Raw genomic sequence first — 24,661 nt, 5'->3', positions numbered from 1 at the left:
TAAAAGTTCTTGTGCTAGCAGTGTTGTTTATTAGGACACCACCCATATTATCTTTGGGAGTCTTGAGTGTACCACAGCGGTCCATAACACACACAGTGCTTAAAATGAATCCCCATGTGTTGTTTTTATACATATTCATTTGTTTCTTCATTGCTCACTTAGCTTCAGTGTGGCAAACGTTTTCTCGGTTGCAATTCCTGAATCATTTCCCTACCCAGAGGAGCATCTCTCTTTCCATTTACTAGCCATTTTCTCCAATTGTCTTTTTAGAAGCCTTGTCCAGCTGAATTACTTTTACTTCCTCTTGGCTCAGAATTGTTGTGCTAGCTGGCTTTTGTCAAGTATCTCTCATTCAGTTGTTTAGGAGAATATTTCCCTCTCCCTTTGGCAATTTCATATAAACTCCATCGTAGCTGAACACACTCAGAAGCTAAAAGGTCCTTTCCTTTTTTTAACTTTCATAGCCTCTCATCCTAAAAATAATAGCACTTTAGTTTGTTTCTTCTGAAATTGAGATTTTTAAACAATCTGTGATGAACTAAAGGAATGGAGAGATCACTGTCCCCAGAGCATAAACTGAGTATGGCAGTGTATATCTATGGCTATTTCATCTCCATTTTATTGTCTGTCTCTGAAGCTGACCCATATTAGACCTTGGAACGAAATTCTTGCTATCACAGCTTCTTTCACTTCCCTTAAAGTTATGCTTGCCCTTTTTTGGTTTCCTGCTAACACAACCCTCATGATTCTCCATTTTCTCATAGCTATCATCTCTTCAAGTTGTGCAAATGCTAGGATTCTGATCTAGGAAGGTTGTTGATTTCATTTTATCAACAGATTGGTTCGAATCTCAGAATGTTTTTGGCAGGGTGCAGAATGAATCCATTCCCACAGCTCCAAAAGTGCAAAATCTGGAATTGGTTCCACAAAGTGCTCTGGTCCAGGAGCAGAGGAGCAGTGCTGCCCAGCCAACCTAGTGACACTGAGCTTGTTGCCACTTACCAGGATGTTTTGTGCTTAAAAAGAGAAGAAGTTATCTTTTCACAAGGGCTGACATTGATGCCAAAATCCAGCATCATCTGAGTTAGGCAAGTGCAGCTTTCTCCCAATTGAAGTGCAGAGTGTTTGAGGACCGGGACATTCACAGGGAAACCAAAATGCTTGTTTACAAAGCTATTGTACTACCAACCTTACTGTATGCTTGTGAAACATTGACCACTTACAAACGCCATCTCCAGCTTCTCGAAAGATTCCATCAACGGTGTCTCCGGGAAAAAAAACAGTGTCGCCTGGGAAGACAGGGAAGACAGGTGAACTAATGCCAGTGTACTGGAAGAAGCAAAGATCACCAGTGCCAAAGCAATTATTCTTCAGCATCAACTTCATTAGACTGGTCATGTTGTGCAGATGCCTGATTATTGTCTTACAAAGCAACTACTCTATTCCTAACTTAAAAATGGAAAGCGTAATGCTGGTGGTCAACAAAAGAGTTTTAAAGACTCCCTCAAGGCAAATCTAAAGAAAATGTAGTATAAACACTGACAACTGGGAAACATTGGCCTGCAAGTGCTCCAGTTGCAGAACAGCCCTTACCAAAGGTGTCATGAGCTTTGAAGGCGCTCAAACGCAGGTTGAAAGAGAGAAACATGTGAAGAGGAAGGCAAGCTTGACAAACCGTCACCATGAACAACTCCCACCTGGAAATCTATGTCCCCACTGTGGAAGGATGTGTGGATCCAGAATTGGCCTCCACAGTCACTTGTGTAGTCACTGTTAAAACTGTGTTTTATGGAAGACAATGTTACTCAGCTATCAGCGATCGCCAAATAAGACCAGGATGGAGTTCAGGGGTATCCAGGCTCACCGGCAGGATGCCAGATTGCCTCCACTGGGATGTCCATGTTCACCTTAACCCCATCGCTTCCCTGACCTAATCCTGGAAGCCATCAAAGTGACAGCGACACCATTGTTGGGCGGGTGGCTCTGTGGCACAGTTAGTCATGCTCTGGGCATATTCAGAAGCCCACCACAGCCCTGGAGCTTGGGAGCTGGGCTCCAGCAAAGCTAGCTAATTTCACCATTCAGCCATTGTGCCCAATCATGTGAATCCAGGGAGGAATTTTATGTCATGCTAAGGGAATCATTCAACCAACACAAGCATTTCCTCTTGCAAGTTGAAATGATCTCCCCTCTCTTCTCCTGCTGTGTGTGTGGGTGGAGTTCCTAATCATCACCTGAGGCCATTTGGGGTAAGAGAGAGGACAAATGCCCCATTGTGCTGGCAGAAGACATGTTTCTGATAGCAGTACTCAGTTGAATCCAGCCCCAGTGGTGTCGCAAGGGTGGCGGAGGGGCGGGTCACCCTGGTTGCCATGTCTGGGGGGGGGGTGACAAGAAGGCACCCCGTGGGATGCTTGCGCCACCGCCTCCGGGCACGGCGGTGCGAGCAGCCATCATGCCGCCGCAGTTTCATGTGGAGGAACCTCCGTTCACAGCTCCAGCTGTGAGCAGAGGATCCTGCTGGCATATGAGTGGCACTGACGGCAAACTGCTACGTACAATGCATGTGCAGTGTCGCACGCATGCACTGTACATAGTGATGCCACACATGTGTTGTATGTAGCAGTTTGCCACCAGCGGCGCCCGAGCACCGTATGGACAGTGGCGGGATCCTCTGCTCACGGCAGAAGCAGCAGCAGAGGGATCCCACTGCCGCCCATACGGTGCGCAGGTGGTACCAGTGGCAAACTGTTACGTACAACGCATGTGCAGTGTTGCATGCATGCGCTGTACGTAGCGATGTGCATGCACCCTACGTAGCGACACCACACATGTGGCGTACATGGCGACACCACACATGTGGCGTACATGGCGATGCCACACATGTGGCGTATGTACCGACGCCACACATGCTCAGCCAGCGGTTTGCCCCACCCTGGGTGTCGGTTAGCCTTCATTCGCCCCTGTCCAGCCTCCAGAGTACTGAGCAAGTGGTGAAATTGAAGGAATCATCGCTTTCATGTTTCCTGAAAGGTGAATTGCAGGATCTATTCATTTCAAAAGGAAGTTAAGTCTGTTCACCTTCTAAGGTGGGTGGTTTTGTATCCAGGCCACAGCCACGCTGGTGATCTGGTGGCCAGCTGGGGGCCTCCTGCTGGCAATTTGGCCGATGCTGGCAGGTGAAGTGTAGGTGTACCCCAGGGGATGGGCCCAACTGACCATTTAGCACTTCTTGGGCCTAAGCCTGGGGGGTGGAGTAAATGGCTTCCCACCTTAGCTCTCCTCCTCAGCCATCTCTGTTCACCAGACAAGGGTCAGGAGCGAAGACAGCAGTAAATCACATGGAGCAAGTGAAGTTAACTCTTTATTGGGGGGGCAGGATCTGCACAGGAATTCCAGACCTAATGAACACACATTTCTCTAGACCTAAACAATTACCTGGCATTAACTCTCCTAGAAACAGGTTTCTTGTTAGAGGGTTATTTTCTCTCCTTGACCACCTCATAGCAAAGATTTTTGTACAAAGAGGCTCATGGATCTCCATGACAACATACAGCATCCACAGCCCACCTTATGTTTAGAATAGCTCCCATGTTTTTTCTGACAATAGCCTCTTGCAGCTAATCAATATGAAACAGTTGGACGGAAACTTTACCCTAAAATTCTATATGCTTTTTTATGTTTTACATTCAATTCCTTGCACTTTCAGCTGCAGGGACACTCTTCATTTGTACATCAGAGTTCATAAATAGAAGATATAGGAATGCGTTTTCTGGCTTCACCCTGTATTCCTATTTTGAGGAGAGTTTGAAAGAGATGTGCTTATGATTTGCCTGGTTCCCGGTACATTTCCGAGCACAATGCAAAGTGTTGGTGCTGACTTTTAAAGCCATAAACGGCCTCGACCCAGTATACCTGGAGGAGCATCTCCACCCCAATTGTTCAGCCTGGACACTGAGGTCCAGCTCTGAGGGCCTTCTGGCAGTTCCCTCAATGCGAGAAGTGGAGTTACAGGGAATCAAGCAGATGGCCTTCTCAGCAGTGGTGCCCTCTCTGTGGAAAGCCCTCTCATCAGATTTCAAGGAGATAAAGAGCTACACAACTGTCAGAAGGCATCTGAAGGCAGCCCTGTATTGGGAAGTTTTAAATGTCTGGTGTCTTGTTATGCTTTAATATGTCTTGGAAGCTGCTGAGAGTGGCTTGGGAAACCCAGCCAGATGGGTGGGGTGGTATTATTAATTCATTCATTAATTAACATTTATTATTATTTTTTTCCACTTCTGTCTCTATTCCTGCCCAACACCACCAGTGTGCAGCCTTTGGAAAGTTGCCCACAGACTCAAATAAGTTTGCCGTCCATGATCTACTGCACCTTCAGACTGTTGCTACAGAGCTATACAGCCGCTTTCTTACCCTCCTCTCACAGGAGTGGTTGGCATTGTTCTGTGTCTGAAATAATCACTGGGAAAGTTGATGTCACTTTAGCAAAATAATAAAATGCCCCTATCCCCAAAAACAGCAAGTACCTGGGTTGCTTTACTTATTACATATGAACTTGGACACCAATACATACAGTGCCGCAGTCAGATTCATTGTCGTTATTATAAGTCTATTCAACGCAAGAGCCGGGAAGCCCAAGTGATAAATGCATATGCGTTGATATATTCAAAGAGCTATGCTTACATGCAAAAGCCCTCCATCAGATTTTTTACATTTACTATCTGCCACAACATCTTGCCAAGCCAAGAGAGATTGAATCTTAATAGAGAATGGGATTTATCCAAGCAATATAATGCGGCATAACATTTCATAACAACAACAGGAACAAAAACCTTCAAGGAACATGAACTTTAAATGTGAAATACCATCTCTGAGCTTTGCATTTCAATGCCTTTCCCCAAAGCTTATCAACAACGAGATGTTACCTTATTAAATGCAATTACCATTGGCTTGAAATTAAAATGGATAGAGCCCATTCTGGCAATGCAAATTCCAGGCGTGGGGGGATGTGATCCAGATGGGCCTCTCGCACCCGAAATATGCCACTTCTATGGAATTTGAGGAGATATGTCAAGACCAAGTATGAAAGACCCTGAGGGTTGTTTGGGGAGCATCCGAGGGCCACATCTGGTCCAGGGGCCAGAGATTCCTGCACACTGATATAAATGATAGATTTTGTGTGCACGACTATATTTACTGTAATGTCCACTTTCTGTTTACTCCTGATATTGGTGCCAAAGAGTTGGACAGTTATGATCAGTCAAGGAGCAAGAACATAGCACTATTAATTAATCAGTCTATGCCACGTGCAATCAGATGATGGGTGGCTGAGAAACATCACCTTTGAAATCTGTTCGCAGGCAGTTTATATTGAAACCACTTGCAAATGGACTTTAAATGTCACCTCCTTTCAAAATCCCTTGCCCACCTGTGAAACTTGGTCCATGGGAAGCCAGGGAAACTGCAGAGTGCTTTATTGGGAAGAAAGGAAAAATACATAGACTACCCTCGGCCACCTCACTACTATGTGGTAACCTCGAAATCCCACACCAGCTGAAAATCTAAATTCAGGTAGGTAGCCATGTTGGTCTGACACAGTCGAAATATATAAACTGTTATCTGAAGAAGTGTGCATGCATACAAAAGCTTATACCAAGAACAAACTTAGTTGGTCTCTAAGGTGCTACTGGACAATTTTTTCAATTAATTTTTTATATATATTTGAAATTCTAAAGAAATTCTTAAGTGCTCTGAGGATATGGCAGAAAAATAGAAACCTCCTTCACAGGAGAATAAAAGTTTTTGAGAAATTGGAGGACTGATTTCTGCACAACGTTATTTGAAACAACCTTCTCATAGTGGCTGAAAGTCAGTCTTGACAGATCTGGGAAATCAGACATAGCATTAGCAAAGTAGGGGAAAAGTATAATGGGTTTAATCAATACACAGAATGTTACACACACACACACACACACACACACACACAATCCTACATTGTCTTACACAGTGCTCTTTTTTCTAAATACATTGTTTTACACAGTGCTTTTTTCTAAAAAATAATAATTTCCTACTCTTATTGAAATACAGTGGTACCTCGACTTACGAATTTAATCTGTTCCAAATGCACATTCGTAGGTCGAAAAATTCATAAGTCGAAAAAAGCGATTTCCCCCTTTGGAATGCATTGGAAACAAAAAATTCTATGTCGAGTAAACCACATCTAAAATTCGTAAGTCGAGTAAACCCCATCTAAAAATGCCAACGGATGTCCATTCGTAAGTCGAAAAATTCATATGTCAAGTACTTCGTAAGTCGAGGTACCACTGTACTGTCCCTCAATGAGGCCAAACTTAGATTCACAAAATGTTGAGGGGTATGGGTACCCCTGCGTACCCCCAGAAAAAAAGCACTGGTCTTACATGTAAGATTTTGTGTTCTTACATGGAGCTCCCATTGATCTCCTATCTAAGTTGCTGACCATACCTTTCCTGCTTCACCAATGCAACAACATCTTATATTTTCAGACCACTAACCAGCCTCCATCTTTACTCCAAGGAGCTCAAGGTATCATACATTGTCTCTTCCTCCCCATTTTATCCTCACAGCAATCCTGTGAGGTAGGTTAGGCTGAGGTACAGTGACTGGCCCCAAGGTCATCATAGCTGAGCAAGGATTTGAGCGCTGGGCTCCCAGCCTAGTCCAAAACTTTAACCACTACAGCACAATTTCGAGGCATGCTAATGTTCCAAGCTTCTTCTGTGAATTGTATGCAGCCTGAACTGACCTGATTGTCCTGTACAATTTCATACCACCTGTAGTTTTCATTATTTCACTGTATACGTGGTCAGTAATAACAGATGGCAGAGGACATTGCATGATAAATGCCATGGGAATAGGAGCAGACACTGCAAATTTGAATACAAGAAGGTGATGTATTCATGACAGATCTCTGAAGAAGACTGGGGAGCATATTTTATTAGGCATGACAATGATGTCCCACTGAACACAACAGATAGCCATCTTTTACCCATCCTGCTCTCTCTGTGTCTTGAATTTGAATTTAGTAAAATAGAAAAGTAAATCAAAGGATTTAAGCCTATTTCCCCACAAAAAAGAATGTGCCTTTGTCAGGGCAGTTCACAGAATAAAATACAGGCTAAAAACAGGTAAATAGTTAAAAACAAAACAGCAAACAATATACCCCCATCCCACAGACACATTTAAAAGACTGTAGAATATTAATAAGCCAAAGGCTTGGTTGAAGAATTTTTCAAAAGTGATTCCAATAAATCGAAAGATGGACCAGGATGTGCAGAAGTTAGCATTTTGGAGCAAAACATTATATCTGGGTTAAGAAGCTGAATATAGCAGTCGTCATTCATTAAGGTACCATACTTTCTTTAAAGATATACACCCAGGATAGCTAGCTATTCTGAGCCCAAGAGCTGCAATGAAGGTCAATCCTTAGTCCTAGAGCCACACTACATGTGCTTACCACATATAGTCCATAGTTAGGAACATAGAAAGCTCCTTTACACCAAGTGAGACCGTTGGCACATCTACCTTAGCATTGTCCACACTTGATTGGCAATGGCTCTCCAGTGTTTCAAAAAGGGGTCCTGCATGCAACTCCTCAACCATTGAGGGTTGGCCATGAGGTCATGTCCTGCCTGCCTGCCTGCCAGTCTGCCTGTCTGTTTCTTCTCCCCCTCTCTCCCAAGGCATGAGAAATGATCTTACAAAATCACCTCCACTGCAGTGGGGTGGAGGAGCAACAATATCTGTTACTCTTCAAAGAAGAATCCTGTTCTCCACACCGAGGGTGTGGTACACAAAATCTTTGCCAGAAGAACCCTTTTAACTTCTCTCTAGATTCCTCCAACATTTCTTCAAAGAAGGAGCAATCAAGTTTGCTTCAAGTTTCCCACTGGGTAAAATCTGATGGGAACCTAGAAACTTTATGGAATATTCCTGTGAAATTCAGAAACTGCTATGAACTTCCTCTGGTATTTCATTGAGCAAATGACCTCCAAATTCTCTTTGAACTTTGCTGCAAGGCTCACACATGGGGTTTTTTACATGTTGGACATTTCACACACCTAGTGACTACTGAGCGATGCGTTGGATCTCACCAAGGAATTCCATTAGTCTCATTGAACCTATTTTGAGAGAATGCCTGCTTTGGATAAAGCGTGTCCTCCATCAAAGAGGGCATGTGTTGCAGTGCGACCTGACCACCTGACCCGGTGTTGTGGGTGGGTAATCTTGGATCAGCCATAACCCCTGATAGGTGGGTCCCATGTTGCTGGGGTGCAATCTGACCAATGGGGTGCTGAGAAAGAGCAGCAACACAGGACCTATATAAGCCCACGTGAGGCTACTGAGCTTCCTCTTTGGGGCTATCCCATCGGAACACCTGCCCACCTCTCCCCTTATTTAGGGCTTGTGCTTGACCTTGCTATGCCGCCGTGTGTCGTCTGTCATTGGGACAGGGGCACGGCAGGAATTTTCCCCACTTGGCTGATTGGCTGGTGCCATTTGGGTTTTGCCTGCCACGTAGCTAATAGTCACAACTTGTAAGTTGCGGATAGGCTCTGGTTCAGGTGATAAGCGTGGCACGTGATGTGGCCATGCCTACGCAAATGTTGGATATTCCGTTAAAGGAATCCAGGGACTCACTGGTTTGGCGTTCCCCGAAAGGGCTTCGGCCAGCGCCCGAGTCCAGGGGACATCAGGTCGGCTGTTTGGTGCTCCTTCCATCAGCTGTCCCTGGTGTTCATCCTTGGCTGTCCTTAGAACGTGGCTCTGGGACAGCGCTGCCTGCAAGGGTGCAGGGAGATAGTCCAACCAGAACCTATGCAACCACTCACTTGATTGTAATCAATAAAGTTGTGGCCTAAATTCTGCCAAAAACCAAACCAAATATCTGTCTCCTGTGTGGATTTAATTTGGGGAAAGGTAAAAGGTCTAAACATGCAAAACTTTGTTGCCAAATCAGCATGGCCAAGGTATGTCAACAAATTGAAATGTGGCTGGGCAAAACAAGTGGAAGCAAAACTCTCTGTCCCAACTTCAACATGGAAGTTGCATTATCCTTAATGGAATTCTACATTAATTCAGGACGTCTGTTCTTTAAAAATGTCATTCATTTATACACAACTAGCTCCTCTAATTGGCTAGTCTAAGAACACTGCATGGCTCAGCTTCAGGCATAAGTTTGTCCTAGAAACGGGAAAGAAGCTGATGCAAACTGATATGTGCACAACTGTGCCTCTTCTACTGATAATAGTTCCCTATTTCCTTCTCTTATCCCTAAACTCCGCAGTGCTGTAGTTGTGGGATGTCAGATCTGATACATGTTTTATTCAGGGGAGCAGATCCATTGGATTGTTTGTTTCCGTTTTGAGGAACGAAAACAAAATTAGATCCTATAAAAAGCCTTATCTTGGTGTTATTTGCCCGGCCGGCGTTGAACCGAGTGGAACGACTTCCATTTTGCATGTTTTAGAGAGCTGTTTTTACAGGTCCCAGAGAATTCGCCTGCATTCCCCTTTGGCTACTCTTGCATTGCAGCCCTTGCTCCAAGATCAGAAGAACCTGCCCTTCTGGGCTGGGCTGCCTTTCGCTTCCTCCATCGAACAAGGCATGTCATCCATTATGGATGAAGCTCTCTGGGCAAGATATATTTTAAACAATTTAAACAACGCTGCTTCCATTCCTCCCACGTTAACCCTTAGAGCTTCCTCTTCACACCTCATGCAACTACTAAGCTCGTTTTGCACCTTCCCAGCCCCATTTCTGAAGCCACTTCTCTATTCTGTGTGACGTTTTAATGTATTTTAATCTTTGTTGGAAGCCGCCCAGAGTGGCTGGGGAAACCCAGCCGGATGGGTGGGGTACAAATAAATTATTATTATTATTATTATTATTATTATTATTATTATTATTATGATGTTCAGCAGCACTTGGCACCCCTGTTTTCACGTTCACCACCTCCCTTTGTGCAACCCTCCTTGCACGCAACCCATCCTCATAGTAAGTTCCAGCATCTTCCTCCTCCCGCATATTGAAACTGTTAAGCGTTCTTTCCCTCTCCTATCCAATTATGCAGGCATCATCCCCTTTGTATTCTTCAGACACTTTCCTGCTCCTGCTTTCCTTTTCAACCCTTCCCATGCTTCCTAATCCCTTTGTTGCAACCATATATGCACCCCCATTTTCACTCCCTTCCCCCCACCCTCATATTTTATTTTTCTCAGCTCTCTTCTGCACACAGCTCACCCCCATTTCCATGCCTTATATCTCCTATTCTGAACCCCACTGTGCGCACACAATTCTTTGCACACATATGCACCATTATCACCCTCACCCCCTTTTCCTACCTCCTCTTTCCAACTCTCTCATGCATGCAGACCACCCCAATTCCCATGCCTTCTCCTCTCTTCTATTCTGTAACTGCTTTGTGCAGACATCCCATGCTGCTATATCTCTTTTAAAAAAATAATTTAATATCTTTATTACACATAAAATTAAAAACAAAACATACAAATCTTTAAGCACATAAAAATTCAATCAAAACATAGCTTACAGATAAATCCGAACATACAAGCAATTCTTGATCTACATCCATAATCCCACTATTTCTACATTTTATCTCGACTCTCTTACATCTCTTTTGTAAGTCTATCCCAGTTTATTTCCTCCATTCGTAACCGTTGACTTCCGCTTGTCGTCCTCTTAGGTTATTAAACCTTCTATCTTTGCTACTCTGATAATTTCTTCCAACTGTTATTACTACTACCCAATTATTCTCAATACGGAATATTTAGAAATGGATCCACGACTTCAGTTTGGGGCATTGTTTTTTTCAAGTAGTCTCCAAATTTCTCCCAATTTTTTTTTTAAAATTTGTTTCCTGCGTCCCCTGATTGAGTCTGTTGATTTGGCCAGCTTAGCCTAGCGGTTACTTCGAATCTACCTCTGCAGCATCACTATGCTGCTATATCTTACTGCATCTTTAAGATGTAAAGGATCCTAAGAGCAAGCCCATCAGTTACCGTGTTCAGTTAGATAAGGTTAAGTTCATTCGATGGACGTCGAACATATACAGGTGTTTTCTTGTTAATTAAATATCTCTTCCAAATTGTTGCATGGAATCTGGGATTTCACGTTGAAGACAACACATGGTACCAGGAGTAAAATACATTGTGGGAAGGTACTGTGCAATATTGGAGGTCCCCACATCCTTTATCTCTTTCACAGCAGGCAGCTGAGGAATGTAAGAGGGAGAAATGTAAAACAACCATTTTCTTAAGTGTCCCTCCCTTCTTGTTGTATTCAAACAACAGCAGATGGTTGAGGGCAGCAGGGGCAGAGGAACACTGAGAGGAAAATTGTTTAAAATTGCCACTTCCCCCTCTTAGTTTTCCTCCATCCCTGCTACAGTGGTACCTCGGGTTAAGAACTTAATTCGTTCCAGGGGTCTGCTCTTAACCTGAAACTGTTCTTAACCTGAAGCACCACTTTAGCTAATGGGACCTCCCGCTGCCGCTGCGCCTCCGGAGCACAATTTCTGTTCTTATCCTGAAGCAATGTTCTTAACCTGAAGCGTTATTTCTGGGTTAGCGGAGTATGTAACCTGAAGCGTATGTAACCTGAAGCGTATGTAACCTGAGGTACCACTGTATATGCAAATCTCTGCTGCTGTTGAAAACCACTATTTTCTTCTTAGTATTTCACCACCCTGACTTTACTCAGATTTCTGTCATTGTTTAAAACAGCTACTCTTTCTTTTCCTTTCAGAGTTTCTCTCTTCTCATTGTACTCAGTATCCCCCCTCTTCCTTAGATAACTCCTGTAAGAGAGATAAAGGATGTGGTCTCCTCAAATATTCCATTGTACAAAGGCACTTTACTCAAACCTCTGCCTTTGTTTAAACTGCCATTTCCCTTTCAGTTCCCTCCATTTCTGTTTTACTCAAATTTCTGCCATTGATTTACACCACCACTTTCTTCCTCTCAGTCTTTCTCACTTCTCGTTCCCACTTCTCGTTCCAAGCTGCACTGGCTCCCGGTGGAGTACAGGGTCAGGTTTAAGGTGCTGGTTTTGACCTTTAAAGCCCTATGCGGCTTAGGACCCTCATACCTAAGGGACCGCCTCTCCTGGTACGTCCCGGGTAGGACCTTAAGGTCCTCATATAATAATTTGTTGGAGGTCCTGAGCCACAAGGATACTAGGTTGGCTTCAACTAGGGCCAGGGCCTTCTCAGTACTGGCCCCGACTTGGTGGAACAGTCTGGCACAAGAGACCAGGGCCCTGCGGGATTTGGCATCTTTCCGCAGGGCCTGCAAGACGGAGCTGTTCCACCTAGCCTTTGGGTTGGTTTCAGTTTAACCCTGATGTTTCGTTCTTTTGGTGTGATTGGTGGGCTACTTAAAAATGAGGCCCCAGTTTAGTTTTAATTTTAAATTGTATTTTAATCTGTATTTTAATGAATTGTTTTATGTTTTCGTTGTGATTTTATTGGTGTTAGCCGCCCTGAGCCCGGTTTGGCGGGGAAGGGCAGGATATAAATAAAAATATTATTATTATTATTATTATTATTATTATTCCATGCTCACTGCTCTCTTCTCTTTTGCTTTCCTACCCCACTCTGACTTCATAAAAATCCAGGATTGCGATGAGGCACTGCAAATTCTCCAGCAAGTGAGGCATGATAACAGCCTTACATTTTTATGTATATAGGAAGATATATCAAGGTCCTTCCCCCAGATGGATTGGTGGTTCAGAGCCAACACAATGGTCTCATCAGTGATCAGTTGGCAGAAGGAATAGGCAGCAAACCATAGTACCTTCTGCCGAAGCCTAATGAAACTAGCCACCTCCTTCAACTGGCTAATGGCTAGTACATGTTCAGGCTCAATCTACTGCACATGGGCTATTTCAGGACATTTGGGGGCTAGTTTGCTGTGTTGCTTTTTCCCAGACTCATGCAGTGCCTTGCCTGAGCCACAGTTGCTCATACATAGATAATGCCAGTGCCTTTCATCATTTGTTTAGTTGTGCTTCATTTTCAGGGTTTTAAACATACTTGGCTAAGAAGAGTTAATTCAAGACTTACATGCAGTGCATAATCTTAAATTGCAGAAAGAAAGATACAGCTAATTTGTCCTGCTACTGGAATGAGTGGGAGGTGTGCTATATTAACTAGTGGAAAATCATGGGATATTTTTTTTCCTTCTCCCTCGCTCTTGCTTTCAAAGCCTAGATGCATTATACAGAATTTCTGTACACCTCCCCATCCTGCCAGATATCCTTCCATTTTTTTCCCTTCTTTTCAGTCCACAGACTATTTCCACAATTCTTAGCCCATTATTACTTTCCCTCTATGTTCTCATCATTTTTCTTCTTCCTTTTCTGGATTTACAAAAGCAATGTGCTTGCAAAGAACGAAGCATAAGGTTTCTAGGTATTGAAGAACCCATTTGCGGGGGGGGGGGGGGTACAGAAATATAATTTTTGAATCTGTGTAGTGATGGTTGAGCACCATGATCACAAAATGTAGACTGCTCTATAAAATCTTTTCTGAAGATGCATAATGGCACTATCTCCCCCTCCCCCTTTCCCTTTTAAAGACCAAAATAGCAAAAGGGGGAAAGCACGTTGATTTCATTGCTGAAAGAATGCAATCCACATCTAAACCACACTATATTTGTAGCCCATGTCCCGATCACTGTCAAATAAATTCCATTTATCTCTGTATATGCAGCTGTGTTCTCTATTCTGTCTGCTACAGCGTTTTGTTCGACATCAGTTTCCAGAAAGCCTGCTATATTTTCAGTTCTCCAAGCGTTGGTTTACATTTCCACATTCCAGTTTAAGACTACAGCATCATGAGACATCTTTCACACATGAATCTTGCCACCAGAGAAGTGTTTGTGAATGAGCCAATGTGACAGCATCTAGATCAAGGGAAGTAATAGTACCACTCTATTCCACAAGTTGTTATCTATGTGTTTTTTACTTGTATAGGCCTATGGCCGTAAATAAAATTCTATTCTATTCTATTCCACTCTGGTCAGACCTCATCTGGAATACTGTGTCCAGTTCTGGGCACCACAGTTCAAGAAGGATACTGACAAGCTGGAAGGTGTCCAGAGGAGGGCAACCAAAATGGTCAAAGGCCTGGAAACGATGCTTTATGAGGAACGGCTTAGGGAGCTGGGTATGTTTAGCCTGGAGAAGAGAAGGTTAAGGGGTGATATGATAGCCATGTTCAAATATATAAAAGGATGTCATATAGAGGAGGGAGAAAGGTTGTTTTCTGTTGCTCCAGAGAAGCGGACACAGGGCAATGGATTCAAACTACAAGAAAGAAGATTCCACCTAAACATTAGGAAGAACTTCCTGACAGTAAGAGCTGACAGTGGAATTTGCTGCCAAGGAGTGTGGTGGAGTCTCCTTCTTTGGAGGTCTTTAAGCGGAGGCTTGACAGCCATCTGTCAGGAATGCTTTGATGGTGTTTCCTGCTTGGCAGGGGGTTGGACTGGATGGCCCTTGTGGTCTCTTCCAACTCTATGATTCTATGACAGACAAAATGCCCAGATATTATTATTATTATTATTATTATTATTATTATTATTATTATTATTATTATTATTATTTTGGGGGGGGTCACACAAACAACACTCACACATTGAAGAGGGAGCAGGTTCGCACCTGGCAGCCATATCATTGAACACAATCAGTGCTGTGGCCACCCCACCCCACCCCACCCATAATCTGCACATTTGGCATGCATCACTAAAGACCCTACTTGCCAGATGAATACCTAGGGGTTGAGTAGGTTGGCCCCTGTCAAGGACTCAGGCACAGATGGCACAAAAATCATGCCTCTGCACTCTGGTTTGTAGTGACAAGGAGTCTGCCTGCTGACCCACACACTCCCCGGGCTGCTCCTGTACTATCCATGGGATGGGGGGGGGGACATCTCCTTGCCAAGGGAACAAGTGAGCCCAGGTATGCCTCTGCATTCTATCATACACACAGAAAGGTTCTCCCTGTGAGACAGGATCTCATACCCTCCAGTGAAAATATGGACATCCTAAGAAAAAGTGGGACATTCCAGGATCAAATCAGAAACTGGGATGGCTTCTCTAAATCAGGGACGTCCTTGGAAAACAGGGAGTCGTGGAGGATCTGCGATCCTGAGCACTCACTGCATAGAGGAGTGCATAAGAGGGAGAATAAGTGATGAGGCTCCTTTGAGTCTCCCTACCATTTCCAACATAATGCTTTTTATTTAATAAGTTCACGCATGCAGCTGCCAGTCACTATGACCTTGTTCACACATGCATGCTCAACACTTAATTGCTCCATACTTGATTGATGCACACTTGATTACTGGAATTTGAATGTGTTAACAGTGGCGGACTTGTGCAACACCTAAATCTCGTGCCCTCTCCCACCTCTCGCCTAGTATTTGATTTTTTTTTTTTTGCACTTTGCATTCCTCCTGCCAAAAAAAAAAAAAAAAGGTGCAGATTTGGGTAACTTTGTGAACTGAAATGTGAACTGAATCTAATTTCTCCCCCTCTTGACTTACCAAATTCCTCTAGCATGTACTGTAAAGGACCTTTTTCACTTGCCATAGCAGGAATTTCTCAGGCTTACGATTTCTAGTTCAGTCACTGCCAACAGCAAATTGCCAGCAGGGGTTTCTAGTTCAAGCCTCTCGATAAATATGATTTCCAGCCAGTTATTCCACCTCTGAGTGTCTTCCTCTTTATAATACATTATGCCCTGGTGACAGGGACTGGCTGGTTGAGGAGTGGTGGAAGCTGTCTGACCAAGAACCCCCCCCCCCCAGGGGAAGCACAGAGGGAGAGGATATGGATCCTGGATTCTGGTGGTGGGAAACCAGCCACACTCCAGAGGGAAAGAGTTGGGGAGTACTGGATGTTATGTATTGAAGTTCTCGACCTAGGCCACTAGGGGTGTGTGTATATAGTTCATTCTGATGCAGTTCTTACTCAGGTCCACACATGCAAATGAGGGATTGAAAGTGACGTTCAGGGATTGGGTAACTACAGAAAGTTGTTACTGTTGCTTGTAGCTGAGTTCTATATAAGCAGGCTGCTGAGCCCTTCAGTTCAGTTCTGTTACAGCCTGAGAATAAACAGAGCTGCTTGGAGAATCACTGTGTCGTCTGCTATGTCCACCCACTATTTAATACTGGAGGCTTGGAGTAGGATGACGAGGAGGAAACAGGCAGGTGTCCCAGCACAGCGCAGGGACAGGGATCAGACAGTAGCTCCACCACAGAGCCACTCTGCCAGCTTCTCTGCTTATAGCCTGAAAGTACCACCCACCCTAGAATGAGGCGTCAGTTGCATATTGCCAAGCAGAGAGCTGGGCAAACACAAAGAGGGTCTCTTGGGGCTCACCATAGACAGAGGGAGAGGACTGACACAAAGGGATAGGGGGTAGAGGGGGAATAACAAGCCAGTCTGGGCAACTGCTTCATCCAGACAGGAGCAACCCATAGATGTTTCTCTGTTCTGCTTCTTTAATAAAGAAACTAATTGTAAGTTAGCCAGTGTTTCTGAAATATACTCAGAGTCCTGCAGTGATTCCATGCTCTTTACTGCAGCTTGTAAAACACTGATTGAATTTCCCCCCAAACCTCAGGCTTTTATGTACATTATTTACACAATGAGTCCCGTCTGATTGGCTGATTCAGCTTCCCTCCTGGAGCCTGATTGGTCTTCTCCTGCAGGCCAATCAGCTGTTGCATTCTACGATCCTACCAGCCTAACTGGCTGATTAACTTCCTCCTGGAGCCTGATTGGTGTTCTCCTGCAAGCCAATCAGTTGTTCCATTCTTGGATCCTACCTGCCTATTGTTCTAGGATCCAAGCTTAGTACATAACAATTCCACTTTCTTTCTCTGGTCTGCGAATGACCTGTTCTCCTTTTCTGCTCCCTGACACCTGGCTTTGCCCTGGTCACTATGTTTGGCTTTGGCTCTGTCTAACCTGTCTAACCAACTATTATGGTTGGCATTGTCAGTATTATACATTGAATGTGGAAACTGCATGTAAATTGCCAGTACTGCTTTTTTATTTTTATATTATTATTATTATTATTATTATTATTATTATTATTATTATTTACCCAGATGTGATTCAAGGCAACTAACAGATAAAAACAAGAACCACTAAATAAACAGAAAAATCATTTAAAAAAAGAAATAAAAATCAAGTGCTACACATAGATGATGTTTGAAAGCAGAGGTGTGTATGTGCCAGATAGTTTTTTTAGTACCTTGTCCAAGACTGAAAAATGGTGTGCAATTAAGTGCTAGGCAGCTGCTGCTTGGAATAAGAAACAGAAGTCCTGCAATATATGAAGGTAGATTTGGTATTGCTGCAGTGATCTCTATCATTAATTAGGCCAATTACCTTGTAGCATTTTCCGAGAATGTTGTCTTAACTCTTTCACCCCCATGATTTGTATCTGATCAAGTATCCATCATTTCTCAGTATTTTTGAAATCCGATGCTAGAGAAAATTTTCAGATGTGATGTTTGAACAGCTAGGCTCTCTGTCATTTTACAAACCACTTAAGTGTCCCTACCAAGTGTCACAAATACGCTATTTTTAAAAAGTATAAAAACAGAAGTGAAATACTTCCCACAGTGTTCCTAAGACCATCTGCTGGCTTATCCAGGCCTGTTTACATCTGTTTTAAATAGAGACAGTCAAATGCTACAAAAATAAGCAAGCAATCGCAGTGGGTTTTCAAGTTGCTGTTTGCATTTTTGTTTTTTCCATTATTAATTACTATTACTATTACACTGAAGCAGCTGTGTGGGACATGGATGTTAAAGCTAGGATTACCAGCAGTTAAGTCACTCTTGCTAGCTGGGAAGAAGAAGGGAAAGCAGAGAGGTGGCAGAGAGATCAACACGATGCAAACATACAAGTGGAGCTAATCCAGCATTCCTGTTAGTGTGTTTGCATGTACTGACCCCCTCACTATCTTAAACTCCAGGGCTTGTAACATACACACACACACACACTCCAACTGAGATGTGAGTTTGGCAAAAAAACCAATTTTTCAGATTAAAAAAATTAAGCCAGAGAAGAATGGTCAGCTCTATGTACTTCTCTTTTCTGTCTCCCAAAGACATTCTCTGCCAGACCTCAGACACACTCTTCTCTTTCCTGATACTTAAGTAGTGATGGTGGCATACCCCCCAACATTTCTCCGATGATAACAGGTATGTCCCAATGTCCCATTCCATCATGATAATTTTACTATTAATACCCCACACATCTGACTGGGTTGCCCCAGTCACTCTGGGCAGCTTCCAGCATATATGTAAAAAAGGAAAGGTACCCCTGAGAGTTAAGTCCAGTCATGAACGACTCTGGGGTTGTGGCGCTCATCTCGCTTTACAGGCCGAGGGAGCTGGCGTTTGTCTGCTTCTGCAGACAGTTTTTCCGGGTCATGTGGCCAGCATGACTAAGCCGCTTCTGGCAAAACCAGAGCAGGGCACGGAAACGCCGTTTACTTTCCTGCCGGAGCGGTACCTATTTATCTTCTTGCACTTGGATGTGTTTTTGAACTGCTGGGTTGGCAGGAGCTGGGAGTGAGCAACAGGAGCTCACCCCATCGCAGGGATTCAAACCGCCGACCTTCTGATCGGCAAGTCCAAGAGGCTCAGTGGTTTAGACCACAGTGCCACCCGTGTCCCCAAATGGCCTTGTAGTTCAATAGAAAACCCTGTAGTGCCTTGGAGGATCTGTGGTAGGGCAGAGGTGAAAGAGGAAGTGTTGTGTTTTGGGTTTGTTGCTTCTTTCTCTTTCTGGGAAAGGGAATTTCCATGAATCCTGGAGCACTGAGCAACGGTCCTTGCAAACGTCCTTTCTGTTGTGCATTCATGATGATTGGTGCTCATGGTGGTATCAGGTAGTTCATAACCTCCAACAGTTCTCTGATGAAAATAGGAACATCCATTCCATACCCTCCAACATTTCTCCGATGGAAATAGGGACATTCTATTTATATCTTCCAACATTTCTCCAGTGAAAATAGGGGTGTCCTAAGGAAACGTGGTAGATTCCAGAATCAAATCAGAAACCAGGAGAGCTTCTGTAAATCTGGGAATGTCCCTGGAAAATAGGTAGATGATCCCTCTTTCAATTCTGTTTGGATCTGCAAAGGCCCCAGAGCAGGACAAACTGTTTCATTTCCAATCAGTGTGTGTCCCATAACTTCCTGCTGTCAGATCCTTTCCATCTCCCAATGTCAGTGATGTGATAATATTGGGGAACCATTTTTCTGTGGGTTTTATATATATATAATATTATTTAAAAATAGAATGAGAATCCCCTGGATGTCTGGGTCCAGGTTTGGGGCAAGTCCTTTGCTGAAAGAACCCCAGCAGAGATTTAAAATTATAAAACATACAGCAAAGTAAAGGTGCATGCAGAGATTTCTTGACATCAGTGTTTGGATAGACAGACATTCATTTAAATGTTATTTATTTCTGTTTCTAAATTCCAACAAAGATAAAAATAATGAAAGTTTTTTTATGAAAAGTATTTTTTAAAATAAATAAATAAATAAATAATGATGCCACATACCCCCCCCCCACTTCCTAAGTTAGTATTGTCCCAGCACCAGTCCTTGAGCTTGTCTGACTGATTGGATGTACAGAAACTTGACATTGGCTTGACCCCAGTTTGCTATGCCTAATTCGTTGAGCAGTAAACTATGGTTGTCAGCTGATTAGGGATTTTAAAATTGATTAACTGTCTGGCTTTTAACCAATTAATCAACTCAATTTAATTAAATTTACATATTGCAAAAACACCACTGCAGGTATCTTATTCAGAATCCTACAGGATAAGGGACAGCTTCTGTTACATGAGAGAGAGGCTACTGCTTTCTCTGAACTAGATGATGATGATAATAATCTCTTTCTATCCACAGCTGTGTTTATTTTTTAAAAAAATCTTATCCATTTGTGAGTTGCTCCATGTTCACTTTGCTTTGAGCTATGATTTGAGTTCTGAGCTACTCTTGGTTAAATGAATATCTGTGTTCCCAATTCACTATAATTGAGGATCATCGAAATGACTGTAACTTCCCTCCCTGCTTTGGCCAAAGTGGATGAAACTTGCAGGCACAGCAGAACTTCCAGAGTGGATGAAGCCTGCACAGTTACAGGTAGGTATGTCCAGGACTTGTACAGGACACCTTTAAAGTTTGGTTTTTTAAAAATATATTTATTAAATTTTATAAAAACAACATCAACAAAGACAAACAAATACAAAACACTACAACCAAACAAAGAACAAACCTACAATAAAAACAAAAAACCTTATTACTATCACTAACTTCTATCCTTTACATTGTATATTGACTTCCTCTCATCTCCCCTTCCTGCGTTCCTTGTCAATCATCTTTAGTAATTTCTATACATCTTGCAAAATCTTATTTTACTATAAAAATACCTAATCATTAGTCTTATCTAATATCTTAACTCATTCTCTCACAATTCCTAAACACTTATCCACACTCTGAATCTACAGTTTAACTTTTCTTCCAAATTATATCCAATTTTCAATCATACAATGATTTTTTAAATACAGTTTAAATTTCTTCCACTCTTCTTCCACCGTGTCGTCCCTTTGGTCACAAAGTTTCCCGGTCATCTCAGCAAGCTCCATATAGTCCATCATTTTCATCTGCCATTCTTCAATCGTTGGTATTTCTTCTGTCTTCCAGACCTTTAAAGTTTGATTTTAAAAGACAAAGGAAAGATCTGTAAAATCTTCATTTTCTCCAAGAATGCCTTTTGCATCCCATTCTAGGGGCATGATGTTTATCAAATTTCAGGTGCATCTCTGCAGCATGGGGTGGCTAAAATACAAGGAATCCCACTCTACCCACTCTACCCTTTTCTAGGCAGTCAGTCTGAAAATTGTTGACATGAGAGAAATGCCCCACATTAAAAAAGAAAATAAAAGCAAACCTGCCACAGCACAGAGTAAGTAAAAGAGGTGTACTTTGCTCCATAGCCCATATTAGAGCAATACCTTTACTTGGCCAACTAATATTAGTTGCATATTTTTCATGGTAGGAAGAAGTGAATACTTGTCTTGTGCTCCTTCTTATGCAATGATTAGGAGAGCAATCCTGTAACAAGAACCACTGGGATGGGTGGGTTAGAATCCAGTGGCTCTCCAGCTGAGCCAGGAAGTTCTTGGCATAGCCAAACAAATCATTTTACTTCCCTCACCATTTGCTCAGCTTGAGATACACCAACTTACGTCTTCCAGTCAGCAGAGCAGAGTCCAAAGGATTTTGAACTGGTGTAAACCCAGAAAAGCCACATGGAGAGGATGGGACCAGAGAGGGAAATCATAGGCTGGATCATGAGCCCAGTCAGCTCGGTCGCATGACCTGGCATTGTGGCATATGTTCAGCCAGCAAAAGGAGTGGTTTAACTCAAACACTATTTAAAATAAATAAATAAATACTTGTTTCCCCTCTGCTAGGTTTGGGTTGGCTCAGTTAACAGTAGCAGTGCTGCTGAGCAGAGTTTGGATATGGTGTAACTTTACACAAGCTTAAATTAAGCTTATTTTGTGTATAGGATCGCTCCCCGAGAGGTGACCCAGTAAGTGTGTATTCTCACTTTGGCATTTTTTAAAAGAAACGTAACACCACACTAGACTGTCAAGTGCTTGTTTGTGGTCTACTGTGGAGTTCTAAGTACAGTGGTACCTTGGGTTAAGAACTTAATTCATTCTGGAAGTCCGTTCTTAACTTGAAACTGTTCTTAACCTGAGGTACCACTTTAGCTAGTGGGGCCTCCCGCTGCCGCTGCGCCACCGCCGCACGATTTCTGTTCTCATCCTGAAGCAAAGTTCTTAACCAAGGTACTAGTTCTGGGTTAGCGGAGTCTGTAACCTGAAGCATCTATAACCTGAAGATTCTGTAACCCGAGGTACCACTGTAGCTTGTTTTGTTTTGTTTTCATCAAAGTGGAGCAAAGTAGGTTTTTTTTTTAATGAAGCATTCTCCTTTTTAAACAAACAAACAAACAAACAAAAACACATTATGGGCTGCTGGTCTTAAAACACACACACACACACACACAGAGAGAGAGAGAGAGAGAGAGAGAGAGAGTTCCAGATCTCTCCAACACTCTGAAGGCAACATTTTTTGGCAGCCTCACTTATTGCAAAACCCATGGCCCTAGAGAAAAATAGGGATATAGGAAAACATATAAGGGACAGAAAAGTATAGAAACAACCAGGGCTTTTTTCAGCCACAACTCACAATAATTCAGTTCTGGCACCTCTCAGGTGGGCTCCATTGCCATCATGAGAGAACAAGGGAGGAGTTCATGGTGAGTTCCAGCACCTTTTTTTCTAGAAAAAAATAGCACTGGAAACAATAGAGTTACATGAGGCATTGTAGGGCCCCAATCCTACTGAGGATGGTTTTACTGACATCATATTTCAGTTTGGGGAGGGGAGAAAGCACCCCAAATCTCCCCAATTCACCTCATTATTCGGGCCCCCACAGAGCCACTGCACATCTCTACTAGGCAACTGGCTTGCCTGAAAAGAAGAGCACTCAGCATGGGGCTGCTAATATTTTAATAAGTAGCACTTGCTACCTCTCTTCATTTGGCAGCTGTCAGAAGTTCATCATTAATCTTTGGAAATGAGATGCCTTTTTAGTTTACGCTAGAATCGAGGGAACAGCACCAGGTAGTCTTTTAAATAAGCCAAGACAAATCTATGAAAGACCATTGTCTTTCAGAGAGACATGTACTTTGACAGAGAGGCTGATATTTTGTTGTCCAAAAAAAAAATGTATCTCCAAATTGAATTGTGCATAAATGCAGCACTGCTCTGGGAACTTGTTCGTGCAACTTAGGGTATGACACTTGAGTACATTATAGGGCTTTCTAGGGCATTCATATGTGTCAGTGATTTCCGGCTGTCTCACCAGTCTAGAATACTCTTAGGACGGCTAATCTGACAGGAATGATTGTGCAGTGTCAAGGGAAAAGGGTGAATCCATCACAAGCACAGAAACACATCCTAACCTTCTGGCACAGAAATCTTAACAAGGTGCTCCCACGAGCCTGCCTCGAGCACCTCACAGAGCCGAACGGATAGATCAAATCTGCTACATTGTGTACCTACATTTTCAAGTCAGGGATTAAATTGAGTTTTGTCTAGGAACACTTTTTTTGCATGTAAATAAAAACTGCTTGTTTTATTTGCAGGGTGACATATTGGGTGTAATCCGAAAGGAATTGAAAAAAAAGAAGAAGTCTTCATCCAAACTGTAGGATGACTCCACCAATGGTAGCTCTGGAGATAGCAGCTGCTTTCTTTCTGGAATGCTGGCCTGCTGGCAGGGATGCCAACTTGAATGAAATATTGTGGGGGGCCAGATAAGCACTGGCCCACATAATTGATCACATGATGCGCACACACCATTTGAATGGCAATGCCCATCAACTTCGTGGAAGCCCTGCCTCCTCAAATATTTTATTGTGGGGTTCAAAGCCCCCACAGCCCCTAGGAGTTGGCTCCTATGCCTGCTGACCTAGTTAGAGTTACAGCAGTTTCCCTAACAGTAGCTGATAATGGGGAAATGCAGTGGAATGCAGTGGAATCTAAAACAAAACTTTTGCCATTTGATTCTGCGGAAGGTACACATTGGCTCAAAGCAACTGAGCAGGGCAGAACCACCCATGAGGTGGACTGAGACAGCTGCCTTGGGTGGTAGAATCCCATTGGGGTAGTGCCCTCATGAATGCCCCCACTCAGGCCTGCTGCTGCTGCCAGAGGATCGAGGAGAAGCAGTGGCAGTAGCTTCTGGCAAGATCTCACAGAACTTTTGTGAGATCTCACTGATGCCGTTGCTTCTCTACTCTTCTCCTGTGGTGGGGGGATGCCCTGACCACCTCCATCACTGCCACCGGAGAAGCAAGGAGAAGTGGATGTAGCTTCTGTGTTCCAACAATATCTTAAGGACCTCTCATGAGATCTCAGTGAAACCCAGAAGCCATGGTCGCAACCACACAACCCTGTTAAGTGAGGCTGCAGAGGCAGGAGGTGGGATGTGGGGGCACCTTCCTGATATGTCTCAGAGAGTGAAATGGGACAGGCCACCACTAATACAGAACTACAATTGAGTTGCATGGGAGTGAGTCTGCATTTTACAACTCCTAGGATGGCTTTTTGTTGAAACAAGAGAGATCACAAGAATCCCTATATAGTGTTGAAAAAGCCCTATATGTAGATATTTGTTTATTGCACCCTCCCTCCAAAAAGCTCAAGGTGGTGTATTTTGTGATGAAGTGTAATAGTTACTGGACAAGGTCACACAGGTAAGAGTCACTGGACCAAATCACTATCTGAGAGCCAGTGTGATGTAGTGGTTCAGAGCGGTGGACTTGTAATCTGGTGAACTGGGTTTGATTCCCCGCTCCTCCACATGCAGCTGCTGGGTAACCTTGGGCTAGTCACACTTCTTTGAAGTCTCTCAGCCTCACTCACCTCACAGAGTGTTTGTTGTGGGGGAGGAAGGGAAAGGAGAACGTTAGCTGCTTTTAGAC

Source organism: Lacerta agilis, chromosome 4, assembly GCF_009819535.1.
Source record: "Lacerta agilis isolate rLacAgi1 chromosome 4, rLacAgi1.pri, whole genome shotgun sequence".
Lineage (NCBI taxonomy): Eukaryota > Metazoa > Chordata > Lepidosauria > Squamata > Lacertidae > Lacerta > Lacerta agilis.
Note: the sequence above shows the minus strand (reverse complement) of the source record.